Raw genomic sequence first — 12369 nt, forward strand, 5'->3', positions numbered from 1 at the left:
TGCCTTTGATGAAAAGGCCACCCCCTTCTCTTCTTTACATTCTAACCTTTCTTAATCCTTGAAAGCTTAACTAAGTGATTAATTAAACTCTTCTTATTGTTTACTCTCGTAAATTTAGAAAATTGTGTAGATTAGAGTTCTATAATTTTAAATTAGGTTAATTAAGTTAAGTGAAGAAAGATAAAAGCGAGAAATGGTCAGCCATACAAAGGAGGTTACGACAAAATTTTCCATAATTTTGTGAAAAAGAAAGTTTGTTTTTATGTTATTCCAAAAGAGTAATTCCCACTATTTTTGCATCTAAAAGAAATATTCTAATTATTCCATGTACATATTCACCTATGAATATGCATGGATATCACTGATATTAATTATTAAATTTGATTTCTATGTATACAAAGATGCATAAATGAATTTATTTATTATAAAAGTGTTATTCTTATTAAATTTGATTTCTATGCATAGAAAGATGCATAAAGGAATTTTTTTATTACAAAAGTGTTATTCTTTATAAAATTGATTTCTATGCATAAAAAGATGCATAAAGAATTTTTTTTTACAAAAGTGTTATTCTTATTAAAATTGATTTCTATGCATAGAAAGCTACATTAAGGAATTTTTTTTTATTACAAAAGTGTTATTCTTATTAAAATTGATTTCTATGCATAGAAAGATGCATAAAGGAATTTTTTTACTATAAAAGTGTTATTCTTATTAAAATTGATTTCTAGCATAGAGAGTTGCATAAAGGAATTTTTTTAATTACAAAAGTGTTATTCTTATTAAAATTGATTTTTATACATAGAAAGATGCATAAAGGAATTTTTTTAATTATAAAAGTGTTATTCTTATTAAAATTGATTTCTATGCATAGAAAGATGCAAAAGGAAATTTTTTCATTGAAAAAGTGTTATTCTTATTAAATTTGATTTTTATATATAGAAAGATGCATAAAGAATTTTTATATCAAAATTAGAATTCTCTTAAATTCTATGAGTATTTGATAAATGAATAATTAAATACTCTAAGAGAGAAATTTCTATCGTTTTATATTCACACGGATTGTAAAAAGAAAATTCAAGAAATCTATTGAGATCGAAATATTCAGATAAATGATTAATTTATTCCTCATTAGAATTTGTAACTAATTTAGAAATAAGTTAAGTTAATATTCAAAGAAAGAAATTCAGTAAAATAGTCTGACCAGTTTAGAAAAATACACTCAAAACTCCCACCAAATCTGAAACTAAGTTTGAGGCCCTTCCAATTGATTTGTGGATCAAGGTTATAGAATTCGAGGAAATCTGGTATGAAATTCTGAATTCCGATCAAGAAGTTTTGGGGATATTGATTCAAGAAATACTCCTTGTATTCAAAAGAAAATCAAATTCAAAACTTGCTTAGAGACCCTATTTTCTTAAAGGAATGTCTTACGCTAAAATGCTGGATGGAGCATTTGGTATATGTTTTTCTAAGGGAAGTTTGGTTGCAATAGCTGGCGGGGAGTGTTCAAAGGACGACTCACGCGGCAAAGCCTGCCCAGGGCTTGAGCAGCCTCGGTATGGTTGAAAACTGGTGCGCTTCCGGTACGATGAGCGAGGACCGATAAAGCGGTCTCTAAGTGAAGTGCCATGATACCTAAGGAGGATCCTGGAGGGTTCTAATCAGGAGATGCACGGGCTCACGGTGGCTATGACACCCATGCGTATGTTGTGGAAGATATGTATGATGGACGAAATGATTATTGTAATCTGTTATTACTGGATCTCGTTGTTGATGACCACTTGGTCTCAACGGAGAGTCTAGAGTGATACTGTTTTTTGAGAAACAAGGGACTGGATGGAATTTTTGAGTTATGACATCTGTAACCAATAACTGTTTGCCAATGGATTATTTTATATGTTAAAGTTTTAAAGAGGAGTGTGTGTGTATCTGTATTCGAAAGAAAAAGTTAAGAAAGGCATTCAATTATGGGTGGGTGAGTAATTGTCTGGTTCTACTTATTCCAGTGAGACTGGATGGTGGCTAACCCATGGACCCGATGGGGTTAGGTTGGAATTAGTGGAATTTTAATAATTAAATTGAAATAATAAGAATACGCTTAGAATTTGAGTAGTTAAATAAAAACCGGAAGAATTCCTCAAATGAGTAGATCAATGGCTGTGCCTAACTTCCGTTAGGAAAAAAGCGTTGATTTCCTCAAATGATTAGATCAACGACTGTGTCTGATTTCGGTTAGGAAAAAAGCATTGATTTCTTCAAACTAAGTCAGTGATAGTTTTCCTTCTATCTAGTTTAATCAGGTGAAGGATAGTTTAGTCTCTTGACCCCATTAGAAAATTCATTAAGAAAATCAAAAAGGTGGAATCGTCCTCGTTTTTCGGGCAAGGAAAATTTTCTCGGTTTTGGTTTCGGAATGACCACCACATTAGTCTCGTGTCTGGACATTCAAGGGCAAGGCTCTAAGTGAGAGACCTTGCCCCTCGCAAGAGGAAGCTACTTCCGCTGCTAGCAACCAGGAATCCGGTGTGCGGAGGGGGCAGAGCGGTCTCACATGCTACCATTGCAAAACCCCCATATTTTGCCTTCGTACTTGACAAGGCAACAGTTGGCTGCTTCTTGCTACTCCATGTCACAACACCTATCCAAAGGAGAACATAAATCCACTCGTAGATCTCCTATCTATAATACTACGAGCCCAATTTGCATCGGTGTATCGAAACACTTATAACTCCATACTACCAACCTCATAAAAGAGACCATAGTCTACTGTAGACTTCACATAGCACAATGTGCACCTCACACCATCCAAATGTGGCTTCTGAGGAAAGGATCATGACTACCCATATACCGAGGATATAACTGCAGCTCTTTACTGGCAATATATACGAGTAAATCTAAGACCTTGAAATTATAAGCAAAAATGCTATCCAAATGATGAATTCAAATGTGGTTGATATGATTTTAAAACTTTGGTTGAGAACTGATGATTTGATTTGGATTCTGATTGAAAAACGATGATTCTTGAATTTTTGTTGAAAAGCGATAAGCTGAGCAAAACCACAATGAGGATGAATGGGACAAGTCCCTGTGATGATGTTCGTAATTGGAATGACGATAATGACTTCAGCAAATCACTATGAGATTAGTGGATTGTGCTGACAGATTGCTACTATTAGCACTTGACCCAGTGGATCAAGTTAAGGGATGACAAATTAAAATCTGTATAATTGAACTTCCCATGGAGGACTACTCAGATAAAAATTTCGATCTAATGGACCATTATTGTGTTAAAGATGTGAATGATATGATCTGAATGAATTGTTATCTGATGATGAGTTCTATATAAGGGATATTATATCCCAGGATTATGTTGGGTTGACCAAACTATAAGGAACCCCAGAATCATTTGGATCTTAATGGTGGAAAGAGTTGTCCTCTAGTTTGCGAGATGAGGACATCTTGCGTTTTTTAAGTGGGGTAGGATGTAAGATTCCTCACTCTAGCTTTTGAGGTGTACAGGTGTAAGAACCTTCCCTTCTAATCTTAAAATTATTCCCCTCCTCTCTGAAATAAAAGAAAGATCCTGTTTTGGCCTGGATAGAGAAAATGTCTAGAGGGAGGTAATTCAAAATTGAGATATTTTTGGATATAAAAATCCTCCTAATGTCTAAAATGGTTTCCCCTGAAATAAAAATTCAAAAAGAACTTTCCAATGTGCAATTGGAATTAATTGAAAATAGGTATAAAGGACCTTAGCATAAGGGTCCAGATTTTCATAAGTTTTTGGATTATGGTCCAACTAAGGTTCCTGTGGGCCATTAGGATCAATCCAAGTGTAGGGAGGAGATAAATTGAAGAATAAAAGAAAAACGCCCCAAAAATGAGTAAATGCTCACATAAGATGAAGAGTGGACTAAGGACCAAAGAAAACAATTTAAAAAATCATTTTTGACACCTCAGTGTGGGGATCTCCCCTCATGAACTAGGCACCTTTTTCTCATCATTACCCCCAATTTTTAATCAATAAAATGAGATATTTTTATCTCTCCTCTCTCCTATTTCAAACTAGATCCAAAAAGTAAGCTGAACTGACACAAAAATGGTCAAAAATTGACCAAACTGATGTGAAAAATTCTAGAATCAGTTTGCTTGGTTAGAGGCTCACTTTTTCCTATAAATAGAAGCCTCCCCCTTTAAAAAAGCTTAATGGTATTTATACACTGTTACTCTACTCCTGTGTCCTGAGCCATCTACATTGAATTTTCTAATAATTCAATTGTTTTTGGCCTAATCCTCTCCAAAGTGAATTGGTCGCCACTCTTGCTTCAAACAAGAGTAGCTCCATGAAAGCTAAATTTCTTACTTGTTTATAAATTTTTAATGAAAAATCTATGGTTTTCATGACAGATGTCTGAATTAAATTCAATTGCTATGCCTTTGATGAAAAGGCCATCCCTCTTCTCTTCTTTACATTTCAACCTTTCTTAATCCTAGAAAGATTAACTAGGTGATTAATTAAACTCTTCTTATTGTTTACTCTCTTGAATCTAGAAAATTATGTAGATTAGAGTTCTATAATTCTAAATTGGGTTAATTAAGTTAAAAATAAAAAGATAAAAATGAGAAATGGTCAGCCAAAAAATGAGAAATGGTCAGCCAAACAAAGGAGGTTATGGCAAACTTTTCTAGAATTTCGTCAAAAAGAAATTTTGTTTTTATGTTATTCCAAAAGAATAATTCCCACCATTTTTGGATCTAAAAGAGATATTCTAATTATCCATGTACATATTCACATATGAATATGCATGGATATCACTGATATTAAGTATTAAAATTGACTTCTATGCATAGAAAGATGCATAAAGGAATTGTTTTTATTACAAAAGTGTTATTCTTATTAAAACTGATTTCTATGCATAGAAAGATGCATAAAGGAATTTTTTTATGACATAAGTGTTATTCTTATTAAATTTGACTTTTTATGCATAGAAAGATGCATAAAGGAACTTTTTTATTACAAAAGTGTCATTCTTATTAAAATTGATTTTTATGCATAGAAAGATGCATAAAGGAAATTTTTTTATTACAAAAGTGTTATTTATGAAAATTGGTTTTTATGCATACAAAGATGCATAAAGGAAATTTTTTGATTACAAAAGTGTTATTCTTATTAAAATTGATTTTTATGCATAGAAAGATGCGTAAAGGAATTTTTTTAACTACAAAAGTGTTATCCTTATTAAAATTGATTTTTATGCATAGAAAGATGCATAAAGAAATTTTTTTATTACAAAAGTGTTATTCTTATTAAAATTGATTTTTATGCATAGAAAGATGCATAAAGGAATTTTTTTAATTATAAAAGTGTCATTCTTATTAAAATTTATTTTTATGCATAGAAAGATGCGTAAAGGAGTTTTTTTAACTACAAAGTGTTATTCCTATTAAATTTTATTCTATGCATAAAAGGATTTTTATTTCATATAAAAGTGTTATTCCCATTGAAGTTATTTTTTATGCATAAATAGATGCATAAAGAATTTTTATATCAAAATTAGAATTCTCTTAAATTCTATGTTTAAATTCTATGAGTATTTGATAAATGAATAATTAAATACTCTAAGAGAGAAATTTCTATCGTTTTATATCCACACGAAAATCTATCGAGAACGAAATATTCAAATAAATGATTAATTTATTTCTCATTGGAATTCGTATCTAACTTAGAAATCAGTTAACTGAATACTCAAAGAAAGAAATTCAGTAAAATAGTAACTGAATTATCAAACCTTTTCGAGAAAGATAGTTCAGGAAAAATCTTATTCGACTCGAACCTTGAATCAGACTATGACTAAGACCAAACTCTTTCGTCAATTTCGAGGAAAGAAGGTGTGACGAGTTTAGAAAAATTCACTCAATACTCCCACAAAATCTAAAACTACGTTTGAGACCCTTCGAATTGATCTATGGATCAAGGTTATAGAATTCGAGGAATTCTGGTATGAAATTCAGAATTTCGATCAAGGAGTTTTGGGGATACTGATTCAAGAAATACTCTTGTATTCAAAAGAAAATCAAACTGAAAACTTGCATAGAAACCTTGTTTTCTTAAAGGATTGTCTTACACCAGAATGCTGGTAGGAGCAATTGGTCTATGTTTTTCTAATGGAAGTTTGGTTGCGATCATCTGGAGGGGAGTGTTCAAAGGACGGCTCACGTGGCAAAACCTTTTTAGGTCTTGACTAACCTCGGTATGGTTGAAAAATGGTGCGCTTCCGGTACGATGGGCGAGGGCCGACGAAGCGGTCCCTGAGTGAATAGATGTGATGTCATGTGAATCCGGATGTAAATGAATGATATGGATGTGAAGAATGGATGTGGATATGTATGTGAAAGAATGGATGTGAATGTGTATGTGAAGAATGTATGTGGATGTGTATGTGATGAATGCATGTGAATGTGTATGTGAAGAATGTATGTCAAAGAATGTATGTCAAAGAATGTATGTGAAGAATGTATGTGGATGTGTATGTGAATGTGTATGTGAAGAATGTATGTGGATGTGTATGTGAAGAATGGATGTGAATATATATGTGAAAGAATGGATGTGAATGTGTATGTGAAAGAATGGATGTGGATGTGCATGTGAAGAATGGATGTGGATGTGTATGTGAAGAATGTGAAGAATGGATGTGAATGTGTATGTGAAGAATGGATCTGGATATGTATGTGAAAGAATGGATGTGGATACGTATGTGAAGAATAGATGTGAATATGTATGTGAAAGAATGGATGTGAATGCGTATGTGAAGAATGGTTGTGGATATGTATGTAAAAGAATGGATGTGAATGTGTATGTGAAGAATGGATGTGGATATGTATGTGAAAGAATGGATGTGGATATGTATGAGAAGAATGGATGTGGATGTGTATGTGAAGAATGGATGTGGATGTGTACGTGAAGAATGGATGTGGATGTGTATATGAAGAATAGATGTGGATGTGTATGTGAAAGAATGGACGTGGATGTGTATGTGAAAGAATGAATGCGGATGTGTATGTGAAAGAATGTGATGTAATGTGACATGAATATATGTGGATGTGAAGTGATAGATATGAATGTATGGATAAATGTGGGTAGTCATACATGTGAACAATTGGATGGATGTGGATGAATGAGATGAGATGTGTATGAATGAGATATGATGTGGATAGATGTGATGTGATGTGAATCGGGATGTGAATGAATGAGATGTGATGTGAAATGGATGTGATATAAATTGCGATAGATGTGAATGGATGATATGTGATGTGAATGAATGAGATGTGGATATGGGTAGATGCGAGTGGATGAGATCTGATGAGGATAAATGAGGAAAGATGTGATGAGATGAAAATGATGTGATTGGATGAGAATGGGAATTATACATATGAAATGGATGTGGATTGATGTGGAACAATGTGGAAAGGCGAGAGTTCGTTATAGAAACTGTATTTATGAAATGTTTTTAAATGACTATTTTATGTTAAGAATGCTGAGGAAGCATTATGACCATTTTGTGAATGAGGTCATGGAGACCTAGCTGATAAAGCTGCAATAGCTCACAGATAGTCAATGGAGAACGTCTTGCGTAGCAAGGTCGGCTGAGTTCTTGACCAATTTAAATGGTGAGCTTTTGGTACGATGGATGAGGTACCAAGGAAGTGGCCTATAAGTGAAGCAGCCTATGAGTGAAGCGGCCTATGAGTGAAGCGCTAGGTGACCTGCGAAAGATCCTAGAGGGTGCTGACCATACGGTGCTCGGGCTATGGGTTGCCGAAGATACCCGCACATGCATCGTGGAAGATATTGGAATAAGGAGTAAGAGTTGTTTTCTGAATTCGAGCATGGATCTAGTTGATTGACCTTGCTGGTCCTCAATGGATGAGTCCATGGCTCTTTTATATGGATCAGTTGGTTGATCTAGCTGATCTTCAATGGAGATTCTATTTTGATTTTTATAAGTGAATATATTGCCAGGTACTATGAGCTAGGAACTATCGAAAAGGCCCCTGAGCGTTTTGGTTGCCAATGATGCCATAGGTATACCGATGAAGGAAAAATTAGAAATTAGGATTCAACTAGATATTTTGGAGGATTATGATCAATGATACTATAGTTTCATTAAAAGACTGTTTTAAAGACAGTTGAGTCTGTGAAAAAGGCAATTTCATTTTGGGTATGTAAGTGGTATGACTCGTTTTAAGTTTGCATGAATATTTGGCTCTAGGGAGCGTGGGAACTCTTTTCCCTGGTACCCGAGACAAAACCTAACAAAATTCTTAAATGGATCCCATCACTATAGTGGTTGGGCGGTTGGCTAACCCACGGGACTGGATGGGGTTAGGCTGGACTGATGGATCCCTAAAATGAGACTCAATTCTGTTATGGTACAATAAATGAAGTAAATCCCAGATAAAAATTATTCTATGGAAAAAATTCAACAGTTGTGCATCTTAATGAGGAAAAAAGTGTTGGTCTCTATGATCCAAGTGCAAGTCTTTTCCTTGATTTGACTATGGGACTTAGGGTTTGGTCAGATCAGTTCAGTTTGTTAAGGCTCTTGACTATGTTAGAGTAAATATGATGGAGGAATCGCCCTTTCCGATGGAAGTTTTTCGGGTTCGGCTTTGGAAGAACCGAGGGTTTAGTCTCTTGTCCGGATATACATGGGTGTGAAAAGATGCAGGGGGGAAGAGAGCTTGAGCTCTTGCAAGCACACACTCACACTCACAAAACCCTAATAGAGAACACACAAGGTGAGAGGCTGAAAATCTTCTTCTTCTCTACTCAACACTCAACACACCATATACAAGAATAAGAGTACACATAATATGAAAGGTACTCAACCAATACATACATGGGTTCTCTATAGTGTGAACCCGACTAAATGAGCTGGCGCTATAACTATGCCAGTCTCTAGAGTGGCTGTCACACAGCCTGTCATCCCACTGGCCGCATATCTCCCATGATCTCACCAACCATGCCAGTGGTGTAAGTGCGGGGCCTATCCCCCAGGCGGGTCATCAGTGTCCACCGCCTCACTAGAGCTCGATATCTCAACACTCCCCCTCGAGCTCAACTCCATCTCATGTACACCAAGCGAAGCCCTGAATCTGCGGAGCTTCTCTGTACCCAATGCTTTGGTGAAGATGTCAGCTACCTGATCCTCTATGCTGACATAAACAAGGTCAAGGTCTCCTGCCAAGACCTTCTCTCTGACGAAGTGGTAGTGGACCTCTATGTGCTTCGTACGAGCATGAAAGACTGGGTTCCTGGCCAACTGTATACTGCTAATGTTGTCACAGAAAATGACAACTTGTCTATCCACTGATAGACCCAAATCTGCAAGTAGCTTTCTCAACCAAGCTACCTCACATGCTGCCATAGCAGCTCCTCTGTACTCGGCCTCTGTACTCGATAGAGCAACCGTAGGCTGCTTCTTGCTGCTCCAAGTCACAGCAGCACTCCCCAAAGAAAACATGAATCCACTGGTAGATCTTCTATCTGAGATACTACCAGCCCAATCAGCATCTGTGTACCCATGTACACATATCTCTATCCCAGTCTCATAGAATAGTCCACAATGTAAAGTAGACTTCACATACCTCAGTATTCGTCTCACAGCATCCAAATGCGGTTTCCGTGGAACCTGCATAAACTGACTCACCAACCCAACAGCATAGCTCAAATCTGGTCTGGTGATCGTCATGTAGATCAAACTTCCTACTATGCTCCTGTACATAGTAGGATCCTCCAAGATCTCTCCTGAATCTGCATTCAACTTGCCATTCTGATCCAATGGCACAGAAATAGGCTTACAGCCTGTCATACCATACTTGGACAACATGTCCAAGCCATACTGTCTCTGCAGTAATCCAATACCATGTGGTGACCTAATCACCTCAATGCCCAAGAAATATCTGAGCTCCCCCAGATCCTTCATCTCAAACTTCTGTCTTAGCAAGATCTTTACATCAAAGATCTTTGCATCATGGTCCCCCGTAATGATCAAGTCATCTACATAGATGACAACAAGCACAACTCCTCTATCACCATGTCTCACATACAGCGAGAAATCTGCATTGGCTACATGAAAGCCAATAGTGACAAGATATTCAGAAATCTTGTCAGACCATGCTCTTGGTGCTTGTTTTAAGCCATACAAGGCTTTCTTCAACCTGCAAACATGCTCGGGGTGACCCACATCCTCATATCCAGGTGGCTGCAACATATACACCTCTTCTTGCAAATCCCCATGCAAGAATGCATTCTTTACATCCATCTGATGTAAAAACCATTTCTTTGACGCAGCCACTGCTATCACAACTCTCACCGTTGCCATCTTGGCAACTGGGCTGAAAGTTTCCTCATAATCAATCCCATATGTCTGCGCATATCCTTTGGCTACCAATCTAGCCTTGTACCTGTTTATGCTTCCATCACTGTTATGTTTAACTTTGTACACCCACTTGCATCCAATGGCTTTCTTGCCTTCAGGCAATTGCACTAAATCCCAAGTTTCATTTCCATATAGTGCATCCATCTCCTCATCCATAGCTTTCTCCCAACACACATTTCCAATAGCCTCATCAATGCATGTGGGCTCAACAACCCGCACAACCTTTGCCATATATGCATAGTGATGTGCCACATAACCATCATAAGTAAATCTCTGCACAGGATTCTTCACTCTCTGTGATCTTCGCAGCTTTTCATTCATGGCTTCCATAGCCTTCTTTACACCAGGTGTTCTCATAGCTGGGATCCCAAGCTCCTCATCAAGGCTCATATCTGAGCCACTAGACTCTCCATCAACATGAGAATGCCCTGCAGAAATGTCAGGCATACCAAGGGGCTCAACCACTTTCTCTTTTCCTTTACCTGATGTACTAATCACATTTGCAGGGCTGGTATTATGACGCAGCCTGCCACTCCATGGTCTATCAACAGACCCACTAGATGAGGACTCTCCTGGTCCACTCAAAGACTGTGATTGCTGACCTGCATTCTGTGCAACCACACTTCCACTCAAATCAGCCCCAACAGCTTCTTTTTCAGCAGCATACCAGCTGCTCATCTCATCAAATACAACATCCCTGCTTACCCTCAACTCACGTGTAGCAGGGTTATAACACCTGTATCCCTTTTGCTCAAGGGAATATCCAATAAACACACATTTTTCAGCTTTCGGATCCAGCTTAGTTCTCAGCTCATCTGGCACATGCACATATGCAATGCATCCAAAGACTTTCAGGTGAGACAAATCTGGTTTTCTGCCAGTAAACCTCTCCTCTGGAGTTACATCATGTATGGCTGCAGTTGGAGTCCTGTTCATGATGTATACTGCTGTAGAAACAGCCTCAGCCCAATAGCAATGCGGCATATTCTTCTCTTCCATCAATGCTCGCGCAATCTCAGCAATGTGCCTGTTTTTCCGCTCAGCAACTCCATTTTGCTGCGGAGTATACCTGCATGTGAATTGTCTCCGAATACCATTCTTCTTCAAAAATTCAGAGAACTCATTGGAGAAGTATTCTCCCCCTCCATCTGACCTTAGGCACTTTACATATTTCCCTGTTTGCTTTTCAACCAAAACTCTGAAATTCTGAAAGTGAGTGAACACCTCACTCTTCTCCTTCATGAAATATACCCACACTTTTCTTGTGTGGTCATCAATGAAAGTGACATAGTACCTGCAGCCTCCCATAGACACGGTCTTCGTAGGACCCCATACATCTGAATGCACAACATCTAGTGCATTTCTGCTCACATATCTGTTACGTGGAAACACATGCTTTGTTTGCTTCCCAAATTGGCATGCTTCACATATTTTCTGCATACCTTCCACCTTAAATTTTGGCAGCCCTGTCACGATTCCTTTTGTCTGCATAGACTTCAATCTCTGAACATTTACATGTCCAATTCTTTTATGCCATATGTCTGTGTCTGCAACAACTCCTGAACCATTTGCAAACATTGCAGCACTCATTTCAGGCATGTCTACATTCAACGTAAACATTCTGCCCACTCTGTTGCCTTTTGCAACCAACCTGCACTTGTCTTTGAAATCTTCAACATAACACCCATCAGGGTTAAACCGAACCTGCAAACCCTGCTCAATCATCTGGCCAACTGAAACCAGATTCTTTGTTATGTTCGGTACATGAAGTACATCTGCAAGGTACTTCACTTTGCCATCCTGCATAGACAATGGCACATCTCCAACGTGGGCAATTGGATGAGCAGTGTCATCCCCTGTTTCCACAAAACCTGGTCTTTCCGAGTTTTTCATCTCCTTGAACCACTCCCCATGACTCGTCATG

This window comes from Cibotium barometz, chromosome 22 (genome assembly GCF_041138505.1).
Source record: "Cibotium barometz isolate CiBa-2024 chromosome 22, ASM4113850v1, whole genome shotgun sequence".
Classification (NCBI taxonomy): domain Eukaryota; kingdom Viridiplantae; phylum Streptophyta; class Polypodiopsida; order Cyatheales; family Cibotiaceae; genus Cibotium; species Cibotium barometz.